General features: G+C 40.7%; 37 non-coding genes and 1 pseudogene across 37 annotated transcripts; all 38 read right to left on the bottom strand.

Annotated features, from left to right (window-relative positions):
- Positions 1-8,643: 8,643 nt before the first annotated feature.
- LOC145599824 (5S ribosomal RNA) lies at positions 8,644-8,756 on the bottom strand (annotated as a pseudogene).
- A 197-nt stretch (positions 8,757-8,953) lies between these two features.
- Positions 8,954-9,072, bottom strand: LOC145599785 (5S ribosomal RNA). Its single transcript, XR_014104052.1, has one exon. It is a non-coding gene; the product is annotated as a 5S ribosomal RNA (ribosomal RNA).
- Positions 9,073-9,269: 197 nt separating this feature from the next.
- LOC145599670 (5S ribosomal RNA) lies at positions 9,270-9,388 on the bottom strand. Its single transcript, XR_014103940.1, has one exon. It is a non-coding gene; the product is annotated as a 5S ribosomal RNA (ribosomal RNA).
- A 197-nt stretch (positions 9,389-9,585) lies between these two features.
- LOC145599690 (5S ribosomal RNA) lies at positions 9,586-9,704 on the bottom strand. Its single transcript, XR_014103960.1, has one exon. It is a non-coding gene; the product is annotated as a 5S ribosomal RNA (ribosomal RNA).
- Positions 9,705-9,901: 197 nt separating this feature from the next.
- On the bottom strand, positions 9,902-10,020 carry LOC145599726 (5S ribosomal RNA). Its single transcript, XR_014103995.1, has one exon. It is a non-coding gene; the product is annotated as a 5S ribosomal RNA (ribosomal RNA).
- Positions 10,021-10,216: 196 nt separating this feature from the next.
- LOC145599669 (5S ribosomal RNA) lies at positions 10,217-10,335 on the bottom strand. The gene has a single exon (XR_014103939.1). It is a non-coding gene; the product is annotated as a 5S ribosomal RNA (ribosomal RNA).
- A 197-nt stretch (positions 10,336-10,532) lies between these two features.
- On the bottom strand, positions 10,533-10,651 carry LOC145599668 (5S ribosomal RNA). Its single transcript, XR_014103938.1, has one exon. It is a non-coding gene; the product is annotated as a 5S ribosomal RNA (ribosomal RNA).
- Positions 10,652-10,848: 197 nt separating this feature from the next.
- Positions 10,849-10,967, bottom strand: LOC145599667 (5S ribosomal RNA). Its single transcript, XR_014103936.1, has one exon. It is a non-coding gene; the product is annotated as a 5S ribosomal RNA (ribosomal RNA).
- A 197-nt stretch (positions 10,968-11,164) lies between these two features.
- On the bottom strand, positions 11,165-11,283 carry LOC145599685 (5S ribosomal RNA). The gene has a single exon (XR_014103956.1). It is a non-coding gene; the product is annotated as a 5S ribosomal RNA (ribosomal RNA).
- Positions 11,284-11,480: 197 nt separating this feature from the next.
- On the bottom strand, positions 11,481-11,599 carry LOC145599684 (5S ribosomal RNA). The gene has a single exon (XR_014103955.1). It is a non-coding gene; the product is annotated as a 5S ribosomal RNA (ribosomal RNA).
- Positions 11,600-11,796: 197 nt separating this feature from the next.
- Positions 11,797-11,915, bottom strand: LOC145599718 (5S ribosomal RNA). The gene has a single exon (XR_014103987.1). It is a non-coding gene; the product is annotated as a 5S ribosomal RNA (ribosomal RNA).
- A 197-nt stretch (positions 11,916-12,112) lies between these two features.
- Positions 12,113-12,231, bottom strand: LOC145599797 (5S ribosomal RNA). Its single transcript, XR_014104064.1, has one exon. It is a non-coding gene; the product is annotated as a 5S ribosomal RNA (ribosomal RNA).
- A 196-nt stretch (positions 12,232-12,427) lies between these two features.
- Positions 12,428-12,546, bottom strand: LOC145599755 (5S ribosomal RNA). The gene has a single exon (XR_014104022.1). It is a non-coding gene; the product is annotated as a 5S ribosomal RNA (ribosomal RNA).
- A 197-nt stretch (positions 12,547-12,743) lies between these two features.
- On the bottom strand, positions 12,744-12,862 carry LOC145599665 (5S ribosomal RNA). Its single transcript, XR_014103934.1, has one exon. It is a non-coding gene; the product is annotated as a 5S ribosomal RNA (ribosomal RNA).
- A 197-nt stretch (positions 12,863-13,059) lies between these two features.
- Positions 13,060-13,178, bottom strand: LOC145599683 (5S ribosomal RNA). Its single transcript, XR_014103954.1, has one exon. It is a non-coding gene; the product is annotated as a 5S ribosomal RNA (ribosomal RNA).
- Positions 13,179-13,375: 197 nt separating this feature from the next.
- Positions 13,376-13,494, bottom strand: LOC145599682 (5S ribosomal RNA). Its single transcript, XR_014103952.1, has one exon. It is a non-coding gene; the product is annotated as a 5S ribosomal RNA (ribosomal RNA).
- Positions 13,495-13,691: 197 nt separating this feature from the next.
- Positions 13,692-13,810, bottom strand: LOC145599717 (5S ribosomal RNA). Its single transcript, XR_014103986.1, has one exon. It is a non-coding gene; the product is annotated as a 5S ribosomal RNA (ribosomal RNA).
- A 197-nt stretch (positions 13,811-14,007) lies between these two features.
- LOC145599796 (5S ribosomal RNA) lies at positions 14,008-14,126 on the bottom strand. Its single transcript, XR_014104063.1, has one exon. It is a non-coding gene; the product is annotated as a 5S ribosomal RNA (ribosomal RNA).
- Positions 14,127-14,322: 196 nt separating this feature from the next.
- On the bottom strand, positions 14,323-14,441 carry LOC145599754 (5S ribosomal RNA). The gene has a single exon (XR_014104021.1). It is a non-coding gene; the product is annotated as a 5S ribosomal RNA (ribosomal RNA).
- Positions 14,442-14,638: 197 nt separating this feature from the next.
- On the bottom strand, positions 14,639-14,757 carry LOC145599664 (5S ribosomal RNA). The gene has a single exon (XR_014103933.1). It is a non-coding gene; the product is annotated as a 5S ribosomal RNA (ribosomal RNA).
- Positions 14,758-14,954: 197 nt separating this feature from the next.
- Positions 14,955-15,073, bottom strand: LOC145599681 (5S ribosomal RNA). Its single transcript, XR_014103951.1, has one exon. It is a non-coding gene; the product is annotated as a 5S ribosomal RNA (ribosomal RNA).
- A 197-nt stretch (positions 15,074-15,270) lies between these two features.
- LOC145599680 (5S ribosomal RNA) lies at positions 15,271-15,389 on the bottom strand. The gene has a single exon (XR_014103950.1). It is a non-coding gene; the product is annotated as a 5S ribosomal RNA (ribosomal RNA).
- Positions 15,390-15,586: 197 nt separating this feature from the next.
- LOC145599716 (5S ribosomal RNA) lies at positions 15,587-15,705 on the bottom strand. The gene has a single exon (XR_014103985.1). It is a non-coding gene; the product is annotated as a 5S ribosomal RNA (ribosomal RNA).
- Positions 15,706-15,902: 197 nt separating this feature from the next.
- On the bottom strand, positions 15,903-16,021 carry LOC145599795 (5S ribosomal RNA). Its single transcript, XR_014104062.1, has one exon. It is a non-coding gene; the product is annotated as a 5S ribosomal RNA (ribosomal RNA).
- A 196-nt stretch (positions 16,022-16,217) lies between these two features.
- On the bottom strand, positions 16,218-16,336 carry LOC145599752 (5S ribosomal RNA). The gene has a single exon (XR_014104019.1). It is a non-coding gene; the product is annotated as a 5S ribosomal RNA (ribosomal RNA).
- A 197-nt stretch (positions 16,337-16,533) lies between these two features.
- On the bottom strand, positions 16,534-16,652 carry LOC145599725 (5S ribosomal RNA). The gene has a single exon (XR_014103994.1). It is a non-coding gene; the product is annotated as a 5S ribosomal RNA (ribosomal RNA).
- Positions 16,653-16,848: 196 nt separating this feature from the next.
- Positions 16,849-16,967, bottom strand: LOC145599663 (5S ribosomal RNA). Its single transcript, XR_014103932.1, has one exon. It is a non-coding gene; the product is annotated as a 5S ribosomal RNA (ribosomal RNA).
- Positions 16,968-17,164: 197 nt separating this feature from the next.
- LOC145599662 (5S ribosomal RNA) lies at positions 17,165-17,283 on the bottom strand. The gene has a single exon (XR_014103931.1). It is a non-coding gene; the product is annotated as a 5S ribosomal RNA (ribosomal RNA).
- A 197-nt stretch (positions 17,284-17,480) lies between these two features.
- LOC145599661 (5S ribosomal RNA) lies at positions 17,481-17,599 on the bottom strand. The gene has a single exon (XR_014103930.1). It is a non-coding gene; the product is annotated as a 5S ribosomal RNA (ribosomal RNA).
- A 197-nt stretch (positions 17,600-17,796) lies between these two features.
- LOC145599679 (5S ribosomal RNA) lies at positions 17,797-17,915 on the bottom strand. The gene has a single exon (XR_014103949.1). It is a non-coding gene; the product is annotated as a 5S ribosomal RNA (ribosomal RNA).
- A 197-nt stretch (positions 17,916-18,112) lies between these two features.
- On the bottom strand, positions 18,113-18,231 carry LOC145599678 (5S ribosomal RNA). The gene has a single exon (XR_014103948.1). It is a non-coding gene; the product is annotated as a 5S ribosomal RNA (ribosomal RNA).
- A 197-nt stretch (positions 18,232-18,428) lies between these two features.
- Positions 18,429-18,547, bottom strand: LOC145599715 (5S ribosomal RNA). Its single transcript, XR_014103984.1, has one exon. It is a non-coding gene; the product is annotated as a 5S ribosomal RNA (ribosomal RNA).
- Positions 18,548-18,744: 197 nt separating this feature from the next.
- LOC145599794 (5S ribosomal RNA) lies at positions 18,745-18,863 on the bottom strand. Its single transcript, XR_014104061.1, has one exon. It is a non-coding gene; the product is annotated as a 5S ribosomal RNA (ribosomal RNA).
- Positions 18,864-19,059: 196 nt separating this feature from the next.
- LOC145599737 (5S ribosomal RNA) lies at positions 19,060-19,178 on the bottom strand. Its single transcript, XR_014104005.1, has one exon. It is a non-coding gene; the product is annotated as a 5S ribosomal RNA (ribosomal RNA).
- Positions 19,179-19,375: 197 nt separating this feature from the next.
- LOC145599722 (5S ribosomal RNA) lies at positions 19,376-19,494 on the bottom strand. Its single transcript, XR_014103991.1, has one exon. It is a non-coding gene; the product is annotated as a 5S ribosomal RNA (ribosomal RNA).
- A 195-nt stretch (positions 19,495-19,689) lies between these two features.
- On the bottom strand, positions 19,690-19,808 carry LOC145599660 (5S ribosomal RNA). Its single transcript, XR_014103929.1, has one exon. It is a non-coding gene; the product is annotated as a 5S ribosomal RNA (ribosomal RNA).
- A 197-nt stretch (positions 19,809-20,005) lies between these two features.
- Positions 20,006-20,124, bottom strand: LOC145599659 (5S ribosomal RNA). Its single transcript, XR_014103928.1, has one exon. It is a non-coding gene; the product is annotated as a 5S ribosomal RNA (ribosomal RNA).
- A 197-nt stretch (positions 20,125-20,321) lies between these two features.
- On the bottom strand, positions 20,322-20,440 carry LOC145599658 (5S ribosomal RNA). Its single transcript, XR_014103927.1, has one exon. It is a non-coding gene; the product is annotated as a 5S ribosomal RNA (ribosomal RNA).
- Between the last annotated feature and the right edge of the window lie 85 nt (positions 20,441-20,525).

The raw sequence follows: 20,525 nt of genomic DNA, 5'->3' as shown, positions 1-20,525 counted from the left end.
AAGTATCGACAGGGACGGAGAATGATTCAAAACGTTCTGCGATTCCAAATCATTCTTATAACGTCGATACCTGCAAACTAATCATTAGTTAAAATAGATAAAAGAGTTAAGAAACGCGTATCTTGCACCGTCGAGCACACGTCTCTGAACGTAACCATTTTACTGCTTCATTTGTTGTTTGTGACAACCTCCACAGTGCCTCGTGAACGCAATCGTTGAAGATAACCATATGTCGTCGTCTTCAATATTCTTGGTGACAATCCTCCACAGTATTTCGGGAACATCGTCGAAAATAACTGTACGTCGTCATCTTCAGGTTGTGGCAGTATGTCGCCACGGCAGTGCATCGCCGCTATAGACAATCTCTTCTTTACCTTGAGGGACCATCCAAGGTGACCTTACTTTGCCATCTTCAAATTTTGTGACAACTCTCCACATCCTAGGGAACGATGTCTATCATTGCTGCTACATCTCGAGCTTTTCCTTGAATCATGGTGACAACCTTCCCAATCATAGCGAATGTCGTCGAAGACCGCCTCATCACGAACCGCTCTTCTCAAATCTAGGTGACAACCTCCACAATCTTAGCGAATGTTGTCGAAGACCGCCTCATCACGAACCGCTCTTCTCAAATCTAGGTGACAACCTCCACAATCTTAGCAAATGTTGTCGAAGACCGCCTCATCTCGAACCGCTCTTCTCAAATATAAGTGACAATTCCACAATCTTAGCGGACATTGTCGAAGATCGCCCATCTCGTGTTATCTTCTCAAATCTTGGTGACAACTTCCACAATCTTAGCGGGCGTTGTCGAAGATCGCCCATCTCGTGATATCTTCTTAAATCAACTGATAACCCTCACAATCTTAGCGAAAGCTATCAAAGACCGCTTCATCTTGAATCGTTCTAATAATAACCTCCCCAATCATAGTGAAAGCTATTGAAGGTTGCTTCATCTCAAACCGTCCTTCTCAAATCCAAGTAAGACCCTTTAAATTTTAAAGCCCCCCTGTTGAAAGCTTCGTCTTCTTGAATCTTCAAATCTTCTTCCATCCTAGGAAATCGTTGTGAGCCGTTACTTTGGTGTTTGCGATGAGCCAATACTTAGGCGCTTTAAGCTAAGTGAGACGATCTTTTGTCAGGTCGATCACTCATTGTGATTGTAATCGAGCCGATTACTAAATCATGTCAAATTGCTTAGAGGGGCTAACTGGCGTACCAAGGAACCCAAAATTGCTGAGCCAAGTCTATATGTCCACATCATGAAGCCACGTGACCTGTCGCTGCACCAGCGCAAGCCAAAAGTGCTTGTCGCCGCAATATCGCTCTGAACTTTTAATTTGGTCGTTTCCTTACAACCAAATCTGCTCAAATCTTTTGCAACTTAAGGCTCTTCATCTCCATATAATTTTGCTCAAACTTCTCTTATCTTGGAAAAGTTTCTTACATCTATATTCGCGGTTTTTCGAAAAAATCCGGGAATATTCTTGCTCGCTGGAATGTACCTGCATCTATATTTCAGACTATAGGACTTTTCTCATCTTTTATTATCTTAGGGTTGACCTAAGACTTAGTGTTGCTTGACTCATTGATTTGACATGACTTAACTCAAATCGTTTGACACATGTGTTAGACTCCACTTGAGGTGTGAACTTGACTTAATGATGACTCATTACGTGACTCGTGTGCGATGTACGACTCGAAAATGCAAAAAGCAAAAAATTTTCCGTCATTTTTGTGGAGGGTACCGACTTTTCTCCCGAAAAAGAAAGACGCGAAAAAGAATTGAAGTGTTTGATGGTGCATGTTGAATGAGCTTAATCAAGTATATGCATTTGATATTGTCCCTCAAGGCGCAAGGATTAATTCATCCTAAACTATCTTAGTTGACTCGATGATGAAAGTATTTAGGTAACTTAGGCACGGAGGCTAAGTACTTCATACCTTGATACAATGATGATTATAAGTGATGAGTGATGTGTGATATGACAAAGCATGCTTCAACGTTTATGTTAAGATTTCATGACAAAAGGTTCCTAATTGGAAGTCTATTTGGTCATGTATCCGTGAAGTGTGTGAAAGTGACACTAAAGTTGAGCTACAAAGGCTAAGTGTATGGAAAAGTATTATTTGATAAGAGTCAAATAATGATGACTCTTAGGCTAGATAGGCAAATGATGTAAGGATCAAGCCCCCAAGTCTAGCTCTAAATGAATAGGGATGAGCATTGGAGATCCCTTGACATGATCATGGTGTAAGTGTGTGAATGTGAAAATGAATGCATTTTTATTATGGCCGCACCTCAATATGAGGTCGCCTACGTATCCGTTAGGAATCAGGCCGAACGTAGCTCTAGCCGAACCTCGCACAAGTGTGTGTATACCTCAAAAAGGTCTTTTAAGGGTTGTAACGTGGTTAGGCTAAAGGTTAGAGAAGAAGGGGATAAAGGCTCAAGACCCTAGATAAGCCCCCAAGGTGTGCAACCTTGCTTTTGAATCTTTTTTATTTATTTTTTTTTTTTATGCTTGAGGTTTCTCATTTTTGAGCTCTTTTTTTTGTTTGCTCTTCTTTTTTGCTTTTGCATTTTTCATATTCGCATTTTTTTTATAAGTGTGGGCAATCTCGATCATGCGATCTATCACTCACTTGGCATTCATGTTTCTCAGGCACGGTACCGAGCACTCGATAAGAAACGCAATCTGAGACATGTTCTTATCAAAGTTATTTTCATATCAAAGACATTGGAACACTTGCCCTTTTGTACACTTTATTCATTTACTTATTTTTATTTTATTCTTTTGAGATCTCTCAAGCTTTTCATATTTGTAAATTGCATAAATTACACACCATCCCATCCCAAGGTTAAGTAGATGTAGGTTGAAAAAAGAAAGGTGTATCGTTAGACAAGGCTCAAAGTGGTTTGTCAAGAAAGGGATTATATATTTGAAGGGTGAAAGGTAATATGATATGGCTACAAGGGTGCCTCAAATCATTGGCATACCTTGTGCTTAATTCGGCGATATATTTTTTTTTTATTATTATTTTTTTTTTTTTTGACAATGCAATGCAATGATCATATGCAAGAAAATAAAATGCTCATTTTATTAAAAGGAAAAAAGTAAATGAAAGTCCTACAAAGTAAAAACTAGGAGAAAATGAAAGGTGCCTATGCTAGACTTTATTGGGGAAAGGAATAAAAAAAAAAGAAATAGAAAAAAGAGGTCACGAAATCTTGTCGTTGAAGCTCGCCTCTTGTCTTGTGCTTTATTATCACCCGGTCTTCTTGCCGACTGGAGGTATAGGAAGCTTGTTATTGTCGATCAAATATTGGATGGCCTCCTTTAGCTTCCAACAGCTCTCAGTAGTATGACCCCTACCTTGATGGTACTTATAATGTGCATCTGGATTCCAACTAGGCAATCTCTTTTCAGGTGCGGGATCTTGAATAGGTTCAATGGGAGTAATGAGCCCCTTCGTATGGAGTCGATCGAAGGCAACATCATAGCTCATCCCAATAGGAGTGAATTCTTTCCTTAATTCTTTCTTAGATTCTTGGTTATTCATGGCTAAGACTTCATTGAGGTCAAAGGTACTAACATTGTTACTAGAGTGGGTGTTTTCAGAAGAAGAAGGATTGTCGTTCTTCTTTCCTTTCCAGCCACTGTGGTTACTATTGTTAGTAGCTTTTTGTTTTGCAAGGTCATCTTCAATCTCAATGCCTATGTCATAGACTGTCTTGAAAGTGTTCAAGTTGTGTTGATATCTCAAATGCTTCGAATACTTATCTTGTAAATTCTTGATAAACAACCTCACAGACTCCTTCTCAGTAGGGACTTCAATCATATTAGCGGAAGTTTCCCTCCACTTGTTGAAAAAGGAAGTGAAACTTTCATTTTCTTTTTGTCTTAGCATCTCAAGTTGTCTATGGTCAGTTTCAACTTGAATGTTATATTTATATCTATTGATGAAAGCATTTTTTATTTCTTCCCAATTGGAGGTCTTCTCTTTGTCAAGAGAAAAGTACCATTGTTGACATATAGCTTCTAAGGACAAAGAAAATACAGAATGAAAGGCTTTCTTGTCTATCCCCTTAATATTCATTATAGTTTTAAATGCTCTTAAATGAAAGTAAGGGTTATCCATAGGCTTAAATTTAGGGATGTCGTTGGGATTGAACTTCTGCGGGAGAAGGTCCTTATCCACCGAGACCCCTTGTGAACTAATCCCTTGGAATCTAAAGTCGTTGCACAGCTTCCCCAAGCTTTCCTGGATTAGGTCCATTTGTTTTGTCTCGCCGGGTCACTTATTTGCAGAGATAAGTTTTGCAATGTTTCAGTCAAGTTGGCTACCCGTCCCTTGACTTCATTAAGCTCTTCTTGACTAGCCATTGTCTTCTTAGCTTTCCTTTTCCTACTAACCGGTTTGTCAAAAAGTGTTACTTGAATGAAAGTGTTATCCTTTATTAATCGCCCTTCTCTCCTTGACCAAGTACTGTAGAAAGGGAATTTAGGGATAAGTTTTATACCAATTATTTTGACTCAAGCTTTATTCAACATGCCATAGATGGAAAAAGATTATGGAAGAGTGAGAGGTATGATATGCATGGGGAAAGAATGTAGTGAGTGGGAAGGTGATGGAGATGGAGTAATATTGAAGAATTAGGAATAGAATGAACCCCCCAATTCAAATGACGGAAAAACGATTCATGCATGAACCTAAGACATGTCATGGTGACATATACAAAGTGTGTGCTAAGACTAGTGAGTTTAGGTGACATGTTAAGACTTGTGTCATGACCATGTGGCTAGACTATGTGACTAGACTCAAGCAAAGACTAAGTTAAGACTTCACGTATGTGCATTAAACTGGACAGGCTGTGGTATTTTAGTCATAACTTTTAATCTGTGACTCTGATTGGGACGAAACCAACGCCAAATTAAAGATAAAACTCGGGGCTACAGATCCATAGTTTGTACGACTCGTGGTTCTTCATAGAACTCCGGCTATGACCAAAACAAGTTGACGCATGTGCAGTATACGGGAATAAAAATCCGGGTTGACTAAAAGGAACTATGACTCGACTTAAGGCTTATTCATTAGTTCAAATTAATTAATTAATTAATTAAACAAGGTCTTTGACTCTTAGTGTATTTCCATTGGACTTTAAGTGCCTAAACTCAATTAAAGACTTAAACATGGTTTGAACGATTAATAAAATGATAAACTGATTAGTAGACTGCGAGTCTGCGAATTATACTCGCCGTGATGACTCGAGCAAGAAAACTAGACTGTCACTAAAACAACAGGCATGTCGCCACTGTTTAAAGCCTGCCGCCAGACGACAAAATTGTCGCCAAGCGACAGACACTAAACTGCAGCGCCACAGTCCAAAATTCTGTGCCATTGCTGGAACATTAATCTGGACTGTTTCCAGTAATTTTACTCTAAATGGACATGCCTAAAGTCGTACTAAGTCGAATTGATTAATTTATTAGCCTTTAATTAATTCAAAATTAATTAATTAGACAAAGTCCTTTTAGTCATTAGTCAATTTATTTAGTCTTTAACATAAGTCAAACTAACGGTTAACACACATATAATATATACAAGCAAGGGTGCACAAGTAGTTCACATAGTCACAATATGATGAGTTTGCAACCTAACCATGGCTCTAGTTCTCTAAAGTTCGAGGATATGGGTTAAGTCAAAAAGGTCCATGGTTATGAATCCATATGCATTGCACACAAGCCTACCAGGAGGGTTGGAGCGAATGGACAGGATTCCACGAGTTCGTGATGAAATCGAACTCGACTCCATGGTTTGGTGGATTCACAAACTTTGCACGTACCCAAATCTGAACTTTGCACATGATAGTGGGATATTCCATTGGGCAGGTGAAGCAGGAACCCCCAGAGGGTTATTTCCATATGTAGAACACATATGGGTTCAGAAAAGTGAGAAAAGAACTCAATCAATAAGCAAAATCAAGCCAACAATGCTAGAAATGGTCAAAGCAAGAATGCAGACCCCTGGCTCGGTATTGGAAGAACTTGGCGCCAGACTGCAGGGACTGTCACCGCAAAAAAGCTTCTGTCGCTTGTCGCCAGGCGACAGAAACTTTTTACGGGCGACAAGCCCTGTTTTCTAGACGCTAGTTCCTACATGCCTTGGCAAGTTTCTGTGTTCTTCGAATTTTCCAGATTTCGCATCATCTTTTCGATTCTAGTCATGAAAGATATTTCTCAAATTTCCTACATGTAAAATTCCTATGGATTGACTCATGGGGTGCTCCCATGAGGACCTTTTAATGCATATGACAATAATGTTAATCAAATCACGCACATGAAATACTTAGAATTTTTCGAGTCTCATCCGCTCATTCTAAATAATTGCCAAAATTAAATAAATTTCAGGAATATAAATAGAAATCCTCCTCAGTGGAGTCGCCAAAAACTGTAGGGAATATATCAAGCACTATGACCCCAAACTTGAACCCCACTGTGATCATACACTAAAGTACGATGGCGTTCGAAAGGGAAGGAAAAGAGAGTAAAAGAGTCGCCAACAAGTTTTAGGAACTTGTAAACCTAAAAGACAATCCAAAAGGACCATCAACTCCATAAGGTCTTGAACCAAACAGAGTCCGGGGATGAGGGTATGAATCCAATCTACAAAAGAAAGGACCCGCCCTATAAAATAGGCCTCTACTTTGTTCTGCTCGTATCCATGTGCGCTTTTCGAATAACATACAAACATTATATTAAACCTACCCTGTTTATCTATGATGGTTGAATTTAATGCACAAATAATACTATTATTGGCGATCACTTGAATTAAAATCACATTAGCCTAAACCAAATTAATAATTATCTTATTAAGCGTGATTCCAAGTACAAATTCCCTTTAACAATCATAAAAGGTGTGATCAAGCAATAACAATAAAATATATCAAGCAACATAATAATAAATCAATAAAAATAATGATGATAATAGCATGATAAGGCATAATAAATCTTAATAATAATAGCAAGAACCTAGGCATGATACTAACAAGATTAATAACAAACCCTAGCATATCACTAAGCAATAAAGATCGAAGCTTTAAACCTAACATGGTACTAACATGATATTAGAAAGAGTAAAGACACCCTAAACATGATACTAGAAAGCACAAAATAACATCCTAACATGATACTAGGGATATTAAATATCCTAACATGATACTAGGAATATAAAACAATAATAAGCATGCTTTCTACATTGCAAAAGAAATAGGGAGTAAGCTAATCTACTTACTTTGAAGCCTCGTACCTCTTTCTAATAACAAAATACACAAGTTAGTAAACTTCAATGAAAATCAATAAAGAATAATTAAAGAATTAAATTGAAATCAAGTTAAAGTTTTGACTAGTTTTGGACCAAACCCTCAGAAATTATCAAACCTTGCACGTCTAGGGCGAAGGCAACTTCGAACTTGGCTAAGTGACTCTAAGTCTTGTGAATGCAGAATTGTGTTTTGGAGGTTGGTTTAGAAAGAGAGAAAGAAAAAATTAAGCTATATTGCTTAGAGAGAGAATAGAGAGAATTGATGAAAGTTGATTGAGAGTTGATAGTTGATAGTTGATGAAAGTTGATGATTAAAAACAGAGGTTCGGACCCTATTTATAAGAAAACGGTACGGAAAATCATAGAATTTAATAAGGAATAAAACTCCACTCTGTCGCCAGAAAACTAGACCTGTCGCCAGAAATTTATCTTGTCGCCAGGCGACAAAGTCTGTCGCGAGGTGACAAACCTGTCGTTTGGCGACAGAAACAGTTTTTGCGGATTTTGTTTTTATCATATCTTTTGATCTAGAAGTCTAAATAAGTCATATAATATGTCTTTGGAAAGCTCTTGAAGTCTAATTTCTAATGCAACTAGAATCAGATTAAAATCTTTTGTAGATAAAAAGATATGGTCGAAATAGTGAAAGGGTGTAAGTTTTGGATAGAGTTTCGTATATCTTTAATATCTTTTTCGTTATAGCTCGGAATTAGTATTATAATATATCATTGGAAAGATAATTTCAAGATCTATCCAACCATATAAAATTTGGATAAAAAATATGAGGCACGAAAATAATATCTGACTATCTTTGAACATCTTTAAATCCGAATAGAATTAGGAAAGTTTTAAAAAAAGAAAGTTTATATTTAAATCAAATTCCATGATCTTATCTTTTCAAAAAAGGATAATTAAGATATTTTAGAAACTTATAGAAGATTCTAATCAATCCTAATTAGTTTAGGAATAGGATTAAACCTTTGGACCCTCCTCATGATCATTGGGTCGTAGGTAAAATACGGTTTGGGCCTAGTTTAGTATTTTGGCCATAATTTCCTCATTATTCATCGGAATTAGGCTTATAATATATCGTTGGAAAGGTCTTTTCAAGCCCTATCCAACTACACTATTATTGGACCTTAATTATGGACCAAACTAATCTGGTTTGGCTATTTTAAACAAATAGAGTTATTTTCAAAAACAGAGAGAAGAGAATTTTAAATAAAACTAAACCGCAACACTTGACTTTCAACCACTTTCACCTAATTTGATAATGGTTCGACGTGAAAGGCATTCATCACTGGGTTTGGTTTTGGGGGGACACAAATGGGTGTCTACAGTCACCCATCCTAGGACTACTCCCGCCCAAGCACGCTTAACTGCGGAGTTCTGATGGGATCCGGTGCATTAGTGCTGGTATGATCGCATACATTTATTTATCGCTCTAATTTGTATTTATACTCTTTCCCGCCTCTGGTTTCTTTCAAAATGCAGTAACTTTGTGCCCGATCGTCAGAATTAAATTTTTTTTTCCATATTGGTTGTTTTTTCGAGATCTACGTGCCTCAAACCGTTTCCCATCGTAAAATAACCAAAAACGAAAAAATATTCCAAATCTGGCAAAAAAAGGGGGCAACACGAGGACTTCCCAGGGGGTCACCCATCCTAGTACTACTCTTGCCCAAGCACGCTTAACTGCGGAGTTCTGATGGGATCCGGTGCATTAGTGCTGGTATGATCGCACCCATTTTTTTATCGCTCTAATTTGTATTTATACTCTTAACCGCCTCTGGTTTCTTTCAAAATGCCGTAACTTTGTGCCCGATCGTTCGAAGTAAATTTTTTTCTCCATATTGGTTATTTTTACGAGATCTACGCGCCTCAAACCGTTTCCCATCGCAAAATAACTAAAAACGAAAAAATATTCCAAATCCCGCAAAAAAGGGGTGCAACACGAGGACTTCCCAGGAGGTCACCCATCCTAGTACTACTCTCGCCCAAGCACGCTTAACTGCGGAGTTCTGATGGGATCCGGTGCATTAGTGCTGGTATGATCGCACCCATTTTTTTATCGCTCTAATTTGTATTTATACTCTTTCCCGCCTCTGGTTTCTTTCAAAATGCCGTAACTTTGTGCCCGATCGTCCGAAGTAAATTTTTTTTTCCATATTGATTATTTTTTCGAGATCTACGCGCCTCAAACCGTTTCCCATCGCAAAATAACCAAAAACGAAAAAATATTCCAAATCTCGCAAAAAAGGGGTGCAACACGAGGACTTCCCAGGAGGTCACCCATCCTAGTACTACTCTCGCCCAAGCACGCTTAACTGCGGAGTTCTGATGGGATCCAGTGCATTAGTGCTGGTATGATCGCACCCATTTTTTTATCGCTCTAATTTGTATTTATACTCTTTCCCGCCTCTGGTTTCTTTCAAAATGCCGTAACTTTGTGCCCGATCGTCCGAAGTAAATTTTTTTCTCCATATTCGTTATTTTTTCGAGATCTACGCGCCTCAAACCGTTTCCCATCGCAAAATAACCAAAAACTAAAAAATATTCCAAATCTCGCAAAAAAGGGGTGCAACACGAGGACTTCCCAGGAGGTCACCCATCCCAGTACTACTCTCGCCCAAGCACGCTTAACTGCGGAGTTCTGATGGGATCCGGTGCAGAAGTGCTGGTATGATCGCACCCATTTTTTTATCGCTCTAATTTGTATTTATACTCTTTCCCGCCTCTGGTTTCTTTCAAAATGCCATAACTTTGTGCCCGATCGTCCGAAGTAAATTTTTTTTCCATATTGGTTATTTTTTCGAGATCTACGCCCCTCAAACCGTTTCCCATCGCAAAATAACCAAAAACGAAAAAATATTCCAAATCACGCAAAAAAGGGGTGCAACACGAGGACTTCCCAGGAGGTCACCCATCCTAGTACTACTCTCGCCCAAGCACGCTTAACTGCGGAGTTCTGATGGGATCCGGTGCATTAGTGCTGGTATGATCGCACCCTTTTTTTTATCGCTCTAATTTGTATTTATACTCTTTCCCGCCTCTGGTTTCTTTCAAAATGCCGTAACTTTGTGCCCGATCGTCCGAAGTAAATTTTTTTTTCCATATTGGTTATTTTTTCGAGATCTACGCGCCTCAAACCGTTTCCCATCGCAAAATAACCAAAAACGAAAAAATATTCCAAATCTCGCAAAAAAGGGGTGCAACACGAGGACTTCCCAGGAGGTCACCCATCCTAGTACTACTCTCGCCCAAGCACGCTTAACTGCGGAGTTCTGATGGGATCCGGTGCATTAGTGCTGGTATGATCGCACCCATCTTTTTATCGCTCTAATTTGTATTTATACTCTTTCCCGCTTCTGGTTTCTTTCAAAATGCCGTAACTTTGTGCCCGATCGTCCGAAGTAAATTTTTTTTTCCATATTGGTTATTTTTTCGAGATCTACGCGCCTCAAACCGTTTCCCATCGCAAAATAACCAAAAACGAAAAAATATTCCAAATCTCGCAAAAAAGGGGTGCAACACGAGGACTTCCCAGGAGGTCACCCATCCTAGTACTACTCTCGCCCAAGCACGCTTAACTGCGGAGTTCTGATGGGATCCGGTGCATTAGTGCTGGTATGATCGCACCCATTTTTTTATCGCTCTAATTTGTATTTATATTTTTTTCCGCCTCTGGTTTCTTTCAAAATGCCGTAACTTTGTGCCCGATCGTCCGAAGTAAAATTTTTTTTCCATATTGGTTATTTTTTCGAGATCTACGCGCCTCAAACCGTTTCCCATCGCAAAATAACCAAAAACGAAAAAATATTCCAAATCTCGCAAAAAAGGGGTGCAACACGAGGACTTCCAAGGAGGTCACCCATCCTAGTACTACTCTCGCCCAAGCACGCTTAACTTCGGAGTTCTGATGGGATCCGGTGCATTAGTGCTGGTATGATCGCACCCATTTTTTTATCGCTCTAATTTGTATTTATACTCTTTTCCGCCTCTGGTTTCTTTCAAAATGCCGTAACTTTGTGCCCGATCGTCCGAAGTAAATTTTTTTTTCCATATTGGTTATTTTTTCGCGATCTACGCGCCTCAAACCGTTTCCCATCGCAAAATAACCAAAAACGAAAAAATATTCCAAATCTCGCAAAAAAGGGGTGCAACACGAGGACTTCCAAGGAGGTCACCCATCCTAGTACTACTCTCGCCCAAGCACGCTTAACTTCGGAGTTCTGATGGGATCCGGTGCATTAGTGCTGGTATGATCGCACCCATTTTTTTATCGCTCTAATTTGTATTTATACTCTTTTCCGCCTCTGGTTTCTTTCAAAATGCCGTAACTTTGTGCCCGATCGTCCGAAGTAAATTTTTTTTTCCATATTGGTTATTTTTTCGAGATCTACGCGCCTCAAACCGTTTCCCATCGCAAAATAACCAAAAACGAAAAAATATTCCAAATCTCGCAAAAAAGGGGTGCAACACGAGGACTTCCCAGGAGGTCACCCATGCTAGTACTACTCTCGCCCAAGCACGCTTAACTGCGGAGTTCTGATGGGATCCGGTGCATTAGTGCTGGTATGATCGCACCCATTTTTTTATCGCTCTAATTTGTATTTATACTCTTTCCCGCCTCTGGTTTCTTTCAAAATGCCGTAACTTTGTGCCCGATCGTCCGAAGTAAATTTTTTTTTCCATATAGGTTATTTTTTCGAGATCTACGCGCCTCAAACCGCTTCCCATCGCAAAATAACCAAAAACGAAAAAATATTCCAAATCTCGCAAAAAAGGGGTGCAACACGAGGACTTCCCAGGAGGTCACCCATCCTAGTACTACTCTCGCCCAAGCACGCTTAACTAAGGAGTTCTGATGGGGTCCGGTGCATTAGTGCTGGTATGATCGCACCCTTTTTTTATCGCTCTAATTTGTATTTATACTCTTTCCCGCCTCTGGTTTCTTTCAAAATGCCGTAACTTTGTGCCCGATCGTCCGAAGTAAATTTTTTTTCCCATATTGGTTATTTTTTCGAGATCTACGCGCCTCAAACCGTTTCCCATCGCAAAATAACCAAAAACGAAAAAATATTCCAAATCTCGCAAAAAAAGGGTGCAACACGAGGACTTCCCAGGAGGTCACCCATCCTAGTACTACTCTCGCCCAAGGACGCTTAACTGCGGAGTTCTGATGGGATCCGGTGCATTAGTGCTGGTATGATCGCACCCATTTTTTTATGGCTCTAATTTGTATTTATACTCTTTTCCGCCTCTGGTTTCTTTCAAAATGCCGTAACTTTGTGCCCGATCGTCCGAAGTAAATTTTTTTTTCCATATTGGTTATTTTTTCGAGATCTACGCGCCTCAAACCGTTTCCCATCGCAAAATAACCAAAAACTAAAAAATATTCCAAATCTCGCAAAAAAGGGGTGCAACACGAGGACTTCCCAGGAGGTCACCCATCCTAGTACTACTCTCGCCCAAGCACGCTTAACTGCGGAGTTCTGATGGGATCCGGTGCATTAGTGCTGGTATGATCGCACCCATTTTTTTATCGCTCTAATTTGTATTTATATTTTTTTCCGCCTCTGGTTTCTTTCAAAATGCCGTAACTTTGTGCCCGATCGTCCGAAGTAAAATTTTTTTTCCATATTGGTTATTTTTTCGAGATCTACGCGCCTCAAACCGTTTCCCATCGCAAAATAACCAAAAACGAAAAAATATTCCAAATCTCGCAAAAAAGGGGTGCAACACGAGGACTTCCAAGGAGGTCACCCATCCTAGTACTACTCTCGCCCAAGCACGCTTAACTTCGGAGTTCTGATGGGATCCGGTGCATTAGTGCTGGTATGATCGCACCCATTTTTTTATCGCTCTAATTTGTATTTATACTCTTTTCCGCCTCTGGTTTCTTTCAAAATGCCGTAACTTTGTGCCCGATCGTCCGAAGTAAATTTTTTTTTCCATATTGGTTATTTTTTCGCGATCTACGCGCCTCAAACCGTTTCCCATCGCAAAATAACCAAAAACGAAAAAATATTCCAAATCTCGCAAAAAAGGGGTGCAACACGAGGACTTCCAAGGAGGTCACCCATCCTAGTACTACTCTCGCCCAAGCACGCTTAACTTCGGAGTTCTGATGGGATCCGGTGCATTAGTGCTGGTATGATCGCACCCATTTTTTTATCGCTCTAATTTGTATTTATACTCTTTTCCGCCTCTGGTTTCTTTCAAAATGCCGTAACTTTGTGCCCGATCGTCCGAAGTAAATTTTTTTTTCCATATTGGTTATTTTTTCGAGATCTACGCGCCTCAAACCGTTTCCCATCGCAAAATAACCAAAAACGAAAAAATATTCCAAATCTCGCAAAAAAGGGGTGCAACACGAGGACTTCCCAGGAGGTCACCCATGCTAGTACTACTCTCGCCCAAGCACGCTTAACTGCGGAGTTCTGATGGGATCCGGTGCATTAGTGCTGGTATGATCGCACCCATTTTTTTATCGCTCTAATTTGTATTTATACTCTTTCCCGCCTCTGGTTTCTTTCAAAATGCCGTAACTTTGTGCCCGATCGTCCGAAGTAAATTTTTTTTTCCATATAGGTTATTTTTTCGAGATCTACGCGCCTCAAACCGCTTCCCATCGCAAAATAACCAAAAACGAAAAAATATTCCAAATCTCGCAAAAAAGGGGTGCAACACGAGGACTTCCCAGGAGGTCACCCATCCTAGTACTACTCTCGCCCAAGCACGCTTAACTAAGGAGTTCTGATGGGGTCCGGTGCATTAGTGCTGGTATGATCGCACCCTTTTTTTATCGCTCTAATTTGTATTTATACTCTTTCCCGCCTCTGGTTTCTTTCAAAATGCCGTAACTTTGTGCCCGATCGTCCGAAGTAAATTTTTTTTCCCATATTGGTTATTTTTTCGAGATCTACGCGCCTCAAACCGTTTCCCATCGCAAAATAACCAAAAACGAAAAAATATTCCAAATCTCGCAAAAAAAGGGTGCAACACGAGGACTTCCCAGGAGGTCACCCATCCTAGTACTACTCTCGCCCAAGGACGCTTAACTGCGGAGTTCTGATGGGATCCGGTGCATTAGTGCTGGTATGATCGCACCCATTTTTTTATGGCTCTAATTTGTATTTATACTCTTTTCCGCCTCTGGTTTCTTTCAAAATGCCGTAACTTTGTGCCCGATCGTCCGAAGTAAATTTTTTTTTCCATATTGGTTATTTTTTCGAGATCTACGCGCCTCAAACCGTTTCCCATCGCAAAATAACCAAAAACGAAAAAATATTCCAAATCTCGCAAAAAAGGGGTGCAACACGAGGACTTCCCAGGAGGTCACCCATCCTAGTACTACTCTCGCCCAAGCACGCTTAACTGCGGAGTTCTGATGGGATCCGGTGCATTAGTGCTGGTATGATCGCACCCATTTTTTTATCGCTCTAATTTGTATTTATATTTTTTTCCGCCTCTGGTTTCTTTCAAAATGCCGTAACTTTGTGCCCGATCGTCCGAAGTAAAATTTTTTTTCCATATTGGTTATTTTTTCGAGATCTACGCGCCTCAAACCGTTTCCCATCGCAAAATAACCAAAAACGAAAAAATATTCCAAATCTCGCAAAAAAGGGGTGCAACACGAGGACTTCCAAGGAGGTCACCCATCCTAGTACTACTCTCGCCCAAGCACGCTTAACTTCGGAGTTCTGATGGGATCCGGTGCATTAGTGCTGGTATGATCGCACCCATTTTTTTATCGCTCTAATTTGTATTTATACTCTTTTCCGCCTCTGGTTTCTTTCAAAATGCCGTAACTTTGTGCCCGATCGTCCGAAGTAAATTTTTTTTTCCATATTGGTTATTTTTTCGCGATCTACGCGCCTCAAACCGTTTCCCATCGCAAAATAACCAAAAACGAAAAAATATTCCAAATCTCGCAAAAAAGGGGTGCAACACGAGGACTTCCAAGGAGGTCACCCATCCTAGTACTACTCTCGCCCAAGCACGCTTAACTTCGGAGTTCTGATGGGATCCGGTGCATTAGTGCTGGTATGATCGCACCCATTTTTTTATCGCTCTAATTTGTATTTATACTCTTTTCCGCCTCTGGTTTCTTTCAAAATGCCGTAACTTTGTGCCCGATCGTCCGAAGTAAATTTTTTTTTCCATATTGGTTATTTTTTCGAGATCTACGCGCCTCAAACCGTTTCCCATCGCAAAATAACCAAAAACGAAAAAATATTCCAAATCTCGCAAAAAAGGGGTGCAACACGAGGACTTCCCAGGAGGTCACCCATGCTAGTACTACTCTCGCCCAAGCACGCTTAACTGCGGAGTTCTGATGGGATCCGGTGCATTAGTGCTGGTATGATCGCACCCATTTTTTTATCGCTCTAATTTGTATTTATACTCTTTCCCGCCTCTGGTTTCTTTCAAAATGCCGTAACTTTGTGCCCGATCGTCCGAAGTAAATTTTTTTTTCCATATAGGTTATTTTTTCGAGATCTACGCGCCTCAAACCGCTTCCCATCGCAAAATAACCAAAAACGAAAAAATATTCCAAATCTCGCAAAAAAGGGGTGCAACACGAGGACTTCCCAGGAGGTCACCCATCCTAGTACTACTCTCGCCCAAGCACGCTTAACTAAGGAGTTCTGATGGGGTCCGGTGCATTAGTGCTGGTATGATCGCACCCTTTTTTTATCGCTCTAATTTGTATTTATACTCTTTCCCGCCTCTGGTTTCTTTCAAAATGCCGTAACTTTGTGCCCGATCGTCCGAAGTAAATTTTTTTTCCCATATTGGTTATTTTTTCGAGATCTACGCGCCTCAAACCGTTTCCCATCGCAAAATAACCAAAAACGAAAAAATATTCCAAATCTCGCAAAAAAAGGGTGCAACACGAGGACTTCCCAGGAGGTCACCCATCCTAGTACTACTCTCGCCCAAGGACGCTTAACTGCGGAGTTCTGATGGGATCCGGTGCATTAGTGCTGGTATGATCGCACCCATTTTTTTATGGCTCTAATTTGTATTTATACTCTTTTCCGCCTCTGGTTTCTTTCAAAATGCCGTAACTTTGTGCCCGATCGTCCGAAGTAAATTTTTTTTTCCATATTGGTTATTTTTTCGAGATCTACGCGCCTCAAACCGTTTCCCATCGCAAAATAACCAAAAACTAAAAAATATTCCAAATCTCGCAAAAAAGGGGTGCAACACGAGGACTTCCCAGGAGGTCACCCATCCCAGTACTACTCTCGCCCAAGCACGCTTAACTGCGGAGTTCTGATGGGATCCGGTGCAGAAGTGCTGGTATGATCGCACCCATTTTTTTATCGCTCTAATTTGTATTTATACTCTTTCCCGCCTCTGGTTTCTTTCAAAATGCCATAACTTTGTGCCCGATCGTCCGAAGTAAATTTTTTTTCCATATTGGTTATTTTTTCGAGATCTACGCCCCTCAAACCGTTTCCCATCGCAAAATAACCAAAAACGAAAAAATATTCCAAATCACGCAAAAAAGGGGTGCAACACGAGGACTTCCCAGGAGGTCACCCATCCTAGTACTACTCTCGCCCAAGCACGCTTAACTGCGGAGTTCTGATGGGATCCGGTGCATTAGTGCTGGTATGATCGCACCCTTTTTTTTATCGCTCTAATTTGTATTTATACTCTTTCCCGCCTCTGGTTTCTTTCAAAATGCCGTAACTTTGTGCCCGATCGTCCGAAGTAAATTTTTTTTTCCATATTGGTTATTTTTTCGAGATCTACGCGCCTCAAACCGTTTCCCATCGCAAAATAACCAAAAACGAAAAAATATTCCAAATCTCGCAAAAAAGGGGTGCAACACGAGGACTTCCCAGGAGGTCACCCATCCTAGTACTACTCTCGCCCAAGCACGCTTAACTGCGGAGTTCTGATGGGATCCGGTGCATTAGTGCTGGTATGATCGCACCCATCTTTTTATCGCTCTAATTTGTATTTATACTCTTTCCCGCTTCTGGTTTCTTTCAAAATGCCGTAACTTTGTGCCCGATCGTCCGAAGTAAATTTTTTTTTCCATATTGGTTATTTTTTCGAGATCTACGCGCCTCAAACCGTTTCCCATCGCAAAATAACCAAAAACGAAAAAATATTCCAAATCTCGCAAAAAAGGGGTGCAACACGAGGACTTCCCAGGAGGTCACCCATCCTAGTACTACTCTCGCCCAAGCACGCTTAACTGCGGAGTTCTGATGGGATCCGGTGCATTAGTGCTGGTATGATCGCACCCATTTTTTTATCGCTCTAATTTGTATTTATATTTTTTTCCGCCTCTGGTTTCTTTCAAAATGCCGTAACTTTGTGCCCGATCGTCCGAAGTAAAATTTTTTTTCCATATTGGTTATTTTTTCGAGATCTACGCGCCTCAAACCGTTTCCCATCGCAAAATAACCAAAAACGAAAAAATATTCCAAATCTCGCAAAAAAGGGGTGCAACACGAGGACTTCCAAGGAGGTCACCCATCCTAGTACTACTCTCGCCCAAGCACGCTTAACTTCGGAGTTCTGATGGGATCCGGTGCATTAGTGCTGGTATGATCGCACCCATTTTTTTATCGCTCTAATTTGTATTTATACTCTTTTCCGCCTCTGGTTTCTTTCAAAATGCCGTAACTTTGTGCCCGATCGTCCGAAGTAAATTTTTTTTTCCATATTGGTTATTTTTTCGCGATCTACGCGCCTCAAACCGTTTCCCATCGCAAAATAACCAAAAACGAAAAAATATTCCAAATCTCGCAAAAAAGGGGTGCAACACGAGGACTTCCAAGGAGGTCACCCATCCTAGTACTACTCTCGCCCAAGCACGCTTAACTTCGGAGTTCTGATGGGATCCGGTGCATTAGTGCTGGTATGATCGCACCCATTTTTTTATCGCTCTAATTTGTATTTATACTCTTTTCCGCCTCTGGTTTCTTTCAAAATGCCGTAACTTTGTGCCCGATCGTCCGAAGTAAATTTTTTTTTCCATATTGGTTATTTTTTCGAGATCTACGCGCCTCAAACCGTTTCCCATCGCAAAATAACCAAAAACGAAAAAATATTCCAAATCTCGCAAAAAAGGGGTGCAACACGAGGACTTCCCAGGAGGTCACCCATGCTAGTACTACTCTCGCCCAAGCACGCTTAACTGCGGAGTTCTGATGGGATCCGGTGCATTAGTGCTGGTATGATCGCACCCATTTTTTTATCGCTCTAATTTGTATTTATACTCTTTCCCGCCTCTGGTTTCTTTCAAAATGCCGTAACTTTGTGCCCGATCGTCCGAAGTAAATTTTTTTTTCCATATAGGTTATTTTTTCGAGATCTACGCGCCTCAAACCGCTTCCCATCGCAAAATAACCAAAAACGAAAAAATATTCCAAATCTCGCAAAAAAGGGGTGCAACACGAGGACTTCCCAGGAGGTCACCCATCCTAGTACTACTCTCGCCCAAGCACGCTTAACTAAGGAGTTCTGATGGGGTCCGGTGCATTAGTGCTGGTATGATCGCACCCTTTTTTTATCGCTCTAATTTGTATTTATACTCTTTCCCGCCTCTGGTTTCTTTCAAAATGCCGTAACTTTGTGCCCGATCGTCCGAAGTAAATTTTTTTTCCCATATTGGTTATTTTTTCGAGATCTACGCGCCTCAAACCGTTTTCCATCGCAAAATAACCAAAAACGAAAAAATATTCCAAATCTCGCAAAAAAGGGGTGCAACACGAGGACTTCCCAGGAGGTCACCCATCCTAGTACTACTCTCGCCCAAGCACGCTTAACTGCGGAGTTCTGATGGGGTCCGGTGCATTAGTGCTGGTATGATCGCACCCTTTTTTTTATCGCTCTAATTTGTATTTATACTCTTTCCCGCCTCTGGTTTCTTTCAAAATGCCGTAACTTTGTGCCCGATCGTCCGAAGTAAATTTTTTTTCCCATATTGGTTATTTTTTCGAGATCTACGCGCCTCAAACCGTTTCCCATCGCAAAATAACCAAAAACGAAAAAATATTCCAAATCTCGCAAAAAAGGGGTGCAACACGAGGACTTCCCAGGAGGTCACCCATCCTAGTACTACTCTCGCCCAAGCACGCTTAACTGCGGAGTTCTGATGGGATCTGGTGCATTAGTGCTGGTATGATCGCACCCTTTTTTTATCGCTCTAATTTGTATTTATACTCTTTCCCGCCTCTGGTTTCTTTCAAAATGCCGTAACTTTGTGCCCGATCGTCCGAAGTAATTTTTTTTTCCATATTGGTTATTTTTTCGAGATCTACGCGCCTCAAACCGTTTCCCATCGCAAAATAACCAAAAACGAAAAAATATTCCAAATCTCGCAAAAAAGGGGTGCAACACGAGGACTTCCCAGGAGGTCACCCATCCTAGTACTACTCTCGCCCAAGCACGCTTAACTGCGGAGTTCTGATGGGATCCGGTGCATTAGTGCTGGTATGATCGCACCCATCTTTTTATCGCTCTAATTTGTATTTATACTCTTTCCCGCTTCTGGTTTCTTTCAAAATGCCGTAACTTTGTGCCCGATCGTCCGAAGTAAATTTTTTTTTCCATATTGGTTATTTTTTCGAGATCTACGCGCCTCAAACCGTTTCCCATCGCAAAATAACCAAAAACGAAAAAATATTCCAAATCTCGCAAAAAAGGGGTGCAACACGAGGACTTCCCAGGAGGTCACCCATCCTAGTACTACTCTCGCCCAAGCACGCTTAACTGCGGAGTTCTGATGGGATCCGGTGCATTAGTGCTGGTATGATCGCACCCATTTTTTTATCGCTCTAATTTGTATTTATATTTTTTTCCGCCTCTGGTTTCTTTCAAAATGCCGTAACTTTGTGCCCGATCGTCCGAAGTAAAATTTTTTTTCCATATTGGTTATTTTTTCGAGATCTACGCGCCTCAAACCGTTTCCCATCGCAAAATAACCAAAAACGAAAAAATATTCCAAATCTCGCAAAAAAGGGGTGCAACACGAGGACTTCCCAGGAGGTCACCCATCCTAGTACTACTCTCGCCCAAGCACGCTTAACTGCGGAGTTCTGATGGGATCCGGTGCATTAGTGCTGGTATGATCGCACCCTTTTTTTTATCGCTCTAATTTGTATTTATACTCTTTCCCGCCTCTGGTTTCTTTCAAAATGCCGTAACTTTGTGCCCGATCGTCC

Source organism: Chenopodium album, chromosome 20 (assembly GCF_948465745.1).
Source record: "Chenopodium album chromosome 20, dcCheAlbu1.1, whole genome shotgun sequence".
Classification (NCBI taxonomy): domain Eukaryota; kingdom Viridiplantae; phylum Streptophyta; class Magnoliopsida; order Caryophyllales; family Amaranthaceae; genus Chenopodium; species Chenopodium album.
This window is presented reverse-complemented; position numbering and strand designations above follow the sequence as displayed.